Source organism: Papaver somniferum, unplaced genomic scaffold (assembly GCF_003573695.1).
Source record: "Papaver somniferum cultivar HN1 unplaced genomic scaffold, ASM357369v1 unplaced-scaffold_31, whole genome shotgun sequence".
Taxonomy (NCBI): Eukaryota; Viridiplantae; Streptophyta; class Magnoliopsida; order Ranunculales; family Papaveraceae; genus Papaver; species Papaver somniferum.
Genome location: NW_020642151.1, coordinates 495120 through 501986, shown reverse-complemented (window position 1 = coordinate 501986; position 6867 = coordinate 495120).

The window sequence follows — 6867 nt, the reverse complement described above, 5'->3', positions numbered from 1 at the left end:
CTCCTTCAACATCCACCAAAATTTATAGTTTCACTTCAGTTGCACCTTCTATGGCCACATTTTAATTTCACTACATTATTTGTTAAACAAATTTTTAAGAAAATGGTAAGTCAAGCAGATACACAAAATACTGCACTACAAAGAGTTCGCAGTCCGAAGTTCAGTTTGGTGGAAGATAAAGCTATCTGCAAAGGTTATATAGCATGTACTTTTGATCTGATTAATGGGGTTCAACAGCCACATGCAACGTTTTGGGGAAATATTTTTACACAATCCTATCAGAAAACCGAGAATCCAAAAGACAGTGATGCTAGTGGGTTGTCATATCGTTTTGGTGCAATCAGTAAATAATATATGAACAATTGGGTTGCTTTGATGATTCAGATGAAACGAAAAAGGGGAAGTGGATACTGATGTCGATCTGGTAAGTTGCACTAACGTATTGTTTAATTGATTTTTAAATTTTTTATCAATTTGTTGCAAAATGCTAATGTATATATTGTTGAAACTGCAACAACGAAAAATAAGAGAGTAATGGAAAAATACCAGAACTTCTAGTTTCAAGCATGAAACATGCTTCCACATCCTCAGAAATCTCAACCGAAACAACCCTGATTTGTTGGATGAATATTATGTACCAAAGGAATCCCCTTAGAGACCGGTGGATCCCAACATGGTAGTCAAACCCAAAATGGTTCTCCAGGTTCTCCTTATTCTTCGTCAGAAACAAACTCACACACTCACCTACATACTGGTGCATCAGTACATGGCAATTCTAATTTGAATGTTAATGGAAGGGATAATGTATATGGGAGGGAGTCAGTGTGAAAAAATCCAAAAAGCTCAGAAAGAAGCTCAAGATGCTTCACAATCATCAACTTCAGCTTCAGCAGAGTTGAACCTTCAAGGTTATTTTGATAAACAAGAAAAGAATGATATGGATAAACTAGTCATACGTAATAAAATGGCTTCAGAAAAGAAGAAAGGACGTAAGGCAGTTGAAAATAATATTTTTAATGCACCCATGAGAGGAATTAGGGGAATGGACACTTTCAAGATGAATCAGGCACAACTTCATTTCTGACAAGATGAATTTGATGCAATGTAATAACAGAAGGCCCGGTAATGGCCACCAGCAACTGATGGGTCTTGTTCTAGGGAAGAAGACAACCACGAGGAGGATATCGATAATGCCATTACATTGACATAGTTTTTTAAATTCATGAATTTTTAGTTGTTAGTTTTACTTGTTCTGCGTAATCTCTCATCCGTTTTAGTTTTAAGTTAATCTTTAATTTCATTTTAAATTATCAGAATACACAAATCAAAATACGGAAATCAAAGTATGCAAATTAAATTACACTAAAAAAATTATAAATTCTATGAGGGTTTCTTCTTCAAAATCATCCCACAAGTGAGCAGTGAGATCCTCCCTTAGTCATAGATGTAAACCTCTGTTTTGAATTCTCATGGGAGTTAAATTTCTTACCTCAAATCTTTATCAGGAATGAACCGAAGTTTTCTCCCGTCAAGTTTCCTCGATTACCATATTGTGCAAAATGATGCAGGTGAGCATAATCCTGTTCATTTCTAATGGTTTAAACGATACGGTCCACAAATTATATGGAACTTTCTCTTCAAAATTCCAATCGCTCGTTCCACATCCTTCCTACACGCCATATGTCTTTTGTTAAACAACCGTTGAGCACGAACATATTCCACGTTTGTAGGTATCTCGTCGTAAGACTAAACTAAAGTTGACCACTACAGATAAATTTTGTCCGCCATAAAATACCCCATGCTATGGTGATTGTCGTTGATGGAGAATTTTCATCTGGAGCATTTTCATACTTCAATTCTTCGAACAACGGTGATTTGTGCAAGATATCGATGTCGTATGTTGCAACCCGCAAGTCCAAAAAAAGCATGACATATCCAACAATCATAAGAAGTTGCGGCTTCCAAAACCACGGTTGGTTTTGCATAGTGGACCTTATATTGACCTTGCCAAGCATACATACATCCATGCCACACCCAGTGCATGCAATCAAGGATACCTAATATTCCATGAAAGCCCCTGGCCCGATTATCATCTAGTAGATGATTGACATCATCTTGCATGGGTTGTCGTAAAAAACGTGCACCAAAATGGTTGACTACAGTTTAGCAAAACATTTTAATATTATCGTATGCAATTGTTTTGGCCATATGAATGTACTCATCACAAGCATCCGTAGGAACCCCATAACCAAGAATCCTAAGGGCTGCGGTGACCTTTTGTTCAAGACCATGCCCTCGTATGTTTCGTATATCAAATTGATAGTTAAATTTAGGATTTACCCGAAAAAGCTCTCAAATAACCCGCATGACCAAGTGTTGTGGTATTCGGCAGCGACGTTGAAAATCTTAATCAGAGTAGACACTTTTATTAAGAAAATAATCACGTATCATTTGTTGGTGAACTTCCTCTCTAAATCTCCTCTTCTCAATACAGCTCCTGGTTCTGTATCTCGTGGAACTTGGCCGGTGTATGATTGTAGCATTGCATTAGTTCTGGATTTCTCATCATCTGATCCTACATCCATTTGATCCAGCTGCTGCATAAACGCTCCTTGTTGATGAAAAAATATTTCCTTTAATAATTGAATTTCTTCATTCTCCATTTCAGGATCCATAATGAATGAAACTAATGAAAACAAGAGAGATTTAAGAAAAATTTGAAGATTTTTTTATACAATAGAGAATGAAATGTATTTGAGTATGTTTATAATCGGCGGATTGAGTGTGTTTATATAGGTGTAGAACTAAACATAACCGTTGGGGGCGAGTGGAAAAAGTAGTCGTTGTCGAACCATACAAGACTGCTGGTCGGCTCAATATGAGACGAGCATTGGACCATATTGAGCCAACCGATTTCATATGGTATGCTCGGCTTATTTTGACCCGGTAAACAATTTACCCACTGCACAAAACTCTATTTGCCTATCTACCTGGCACCACAAACTACTTTATTTGCATAGTCCGATTGGAGTTGCTCTCGGTGAGTATTGAGTAAAGCAGAAACTCTCTGTAGATGAAAAGCTTGGTGTTCTCCCAGCCAAATTAAAACTAAGACTTAAAGATTAAAATACACCAAAACAACATGTGGGGATGGAGCTCACATGGTAGAGCGCTCGCTTTGCATGCGAGAGGTACGGGGTTCCATACCCCGCATCTCTAGTTCATCTCCCAAGTCCTGTCTCTCCAAAACTCGGCTTTTTAGGCAACTCAGGGCCTCAGGCTCTTTTTTTTTTTTTTGAGTAAGAGCTTCAGACAAAACTCTCACACTACTGAGAAAAAGGCTTTCAATAGGTATGTATGTAACCAAGAAATTCTTTGATCAATTGTCTTTCTCTATATTATTGTTTGGAATCTGGGTTGTTTAATTTATTGGTTAGTAGTGTTGTTTGAATCCATTTTGTTATTGGGTTTTGATAATTTTATGGAATTTTTGTTTTGGGGGTTTGTTCACAATTAGTTAGGTAAATGTTATGTTTGTTTGGGATGAATTAGGTTCATTTTTGATGAAATTTGTGTTGTTTGGTGTTTATTGTTAGCTGAAGAACCCCTTTTTGATCATGGGTTTTGATAGTTTTTGGATTCTGAAGTTTATGTATGGATGTCTTTTCCTTCAACTTATTCCTTTCTCTGTTTCCTCATTTTTTGTGTTATTGTGCAGAATATCTGTTATATTCATCGACAAGGGTGGAGAAGAGAAGAAAATCATGGTTCCTATTGGCATCTCAATATTAGAAGATGCCCATGAAAATGATTTAGAACTTGAAGGTAACTAGTAGCTGTATTTTGTTAGTATCCGAACCTTTAACTAATCATATCCCAGCTAACTATATCTCTGCTAGATATAATATACTCGTATAAAACACAAACAATGAACTCGGGTTCCTTTTCCTTTCTTTTTATTGGTTACTCAAAAGTTTTCGTTCTAATATTATAGCACTTAGTGAAACAAGGTTATTCATAAGAAAAGGACCTGATAAGTTTTCTTGATTTGATAATAGGAGCTTGTGAAGGATCACTTGCGTGTTCCACATATCATGTGATTGTGATGGTATGTACATAATCACACATAGAATTTCTTGTATGGTGTCTCTGGTCTAAAGATGATTTCAAGCTAACAACCATCTCTCATTTTACTATTTTAGGAGATGCACCACTAAGATAAATTAGAAGATCTTACAGATGAGGAGGATTTTGCCTTTGGGTTAACCGAAACGTGAGTCTACCTATGATACTTTGCTTATTAAAACAAAAATAATCACCTCCCTCTTATAAAACCAGTTTTGACTTTGCTCCTGTTGATAAGGAGTTACTTATTGCTGGGTGTATTCTTGCAGGTCATGTCTTGGATGTCAAGTGATTGCACGGCCTGAACTTCATGGTAAGCTCTGATGTCGTATCATCTTCACTATTTTTGTGAAGTTGTTGTATTTTTAAGCTGTTTTCACCATTGATGTTTCGTGAAATGTCCTTGATAGGTACCCTGAAGTTGGATGGCTTCAGAGGTAATCCGTAATGAGCCAGTTGATGAGAAGTATGTTTGTACGTCCATTCAGTCACCTTTTAATTGCTATGGGCTCACGTCATGTTTTTTTTTCTCAAGGCAATGCGAGGTCCGTGAAATTTTGCACAAGCTTTCGGTAATCTTTTAAAATGCTAGCGATACATAGCGACTTTGGCCATATTTTGCTAACTGTTGGAATTTTAATCTGTTCCAGGTCATACTTGAACCATTACCAAACCCATCTCCATTACTACCACCAGCAGCTCCCTGCAATGACCACCATGTTCAACTCCAGCAACATAGCCAGAACCACTACCATTATCACTAATAGAACCACCTCCACTATCATAGCTTGTACCGTGTATGTTCAACTCTAACACCACTTCCAGAACCACCTCTTCTACCATGCACTCTTCTCCGCTTTCGCAGGATCATTTGTTATAATGAATATCTTTTGTTTCTTTTTGTTGTGGGTATATGCAGGTATTAAAACAGATGCCTCCAGTCATTTCATCTCTGGATGCCCATATGGAAAGTGGATTTCAGAGGTCGATATTTTTTCTTTTCTGTGTCAAGGTCTCAAGAGAAATTTTAGCCCTTGTCAAGTGAGTTGAAACAGGATTAAAATTCTGTTAACGGAATGTTGTTTAGTTGTTAACATCCTCTGAGGACATCACCGCATACGAGTTCAAGTATTTTTGTGTTGGTTAGTGTCACACTCTTGTAGATGTCAATTTACTGGTGACTTGATTGTTCTGGCACGCCCACATACCAAATTTCCATTACTTAAGTTACAAACCTTTTCCAAGTTTTTTCTTAGATGTATCATTTGGTTTTCCGTCGTTTGCGTTTGAATCTGTTGATTAGGCTTATAATGGCAACTGCAAGATGAAACTTAGCTTATATAAAGACAACTCTCTTTATTGATCTTTAGAAAATTTCTCAAAAATAAAAACAAGTTCTAATCTTGCTCATATGATCAACCACAACTTTGGTGATCATATATATATAGAACTATGACTTCCTTTTCCTAATCCTATTACCTTATTACATGTTTTTCCTTTTCTTATAACTAGATGACTTCTAATTCCCTTAGGATTACATCAATTTCCTAATCTTGTCCTAACCAGCTTGTTAGTGACTTCTATGTTGAAGTTTAACCAACATTCTCCCCGTTAAGCTTCAACCTTACCCGTGACATATCTTGTACTCCAATCAATTGTTTCATTTCTTCAAACTTGATCCGAGCTAATGCCTTTGTCAATATATATGCTTTCTGCTCAGTTCCTGGTGGTAGGCATTTAAAGATGTGAAAATAAGACAATAAATGGATGCCTACAGTGATACCTGCAAGTGCACAGGGTCAGTTGTAGCTTGTGTGCAAGAACAAGGTCATTCCACAGGGACTTGGGGTGTTATGAAGTTTTCCTAGCTAAGCTATATGCAAGGCAGTGACAATGAGGGATAGGCCAAGGAAGTGAGCAAGGCAAAGCAATAAGGCAGAACAGTTAAGAACCAAGGCTGTAAGCCAAGGGCAGGGGGGAGTTTGTGCACTGATTTCAGTGCACAGCAAGCTGTAAATTGCACAAAAACTAAACAAAGCAGCAAGGAAAATTTAACTAAGCAATAAGAAAAACAGATTCGGAGTTGCAAGTGACTGTGAAAACAAATTGTGGGTTAAGCTAAGGGCTTAGAATCCACCTTGTGTCCTAATCAAGCAATGCAATTCTAGGTTGAAATTAGGATCTTAAGCATACATTAGAATGGGAGGAGAATCAGCTTGCTCATTGATATGCCCCTAGTATTGACTATCTTTTGACAGCACAGTCAATCACAGGCATATCAGAGCACTGACTTCTTCCCATTGCTCAAGCAAGACAAGCATTAAGACTACTATCCTAGCAATACATCATTCAACAGTGCACTAGGCTTCATCTGAGCCTTAGCAAGTGATAAATTAAACCATGATGAACATAAAGAGCAATTGAAATTGAAAGTGAAACAACAACAGAACATGAACAATTGAGGAACTGACTATTCCAGTCCTCTTGGTGGTGCTCTGGCTAGTCCAGGCATATACCCTCTCATACACACCCACACTTCCTATTTATACCCACAGACCCAATTTCCCAAAACTACAAAATTAGGGTTCTTCCCCAAAAATCCCCAAAATCAAACAGTACATAATTAGGGTTTCTCACCTAATTCACTTAATTCAACCATACCCCTATCATCTCTGTTCTTCTCCATGTTTTTTTCAATTGAAAATTGGGGACAATTTCCCAAATACCTAATTTGGCAGAGAA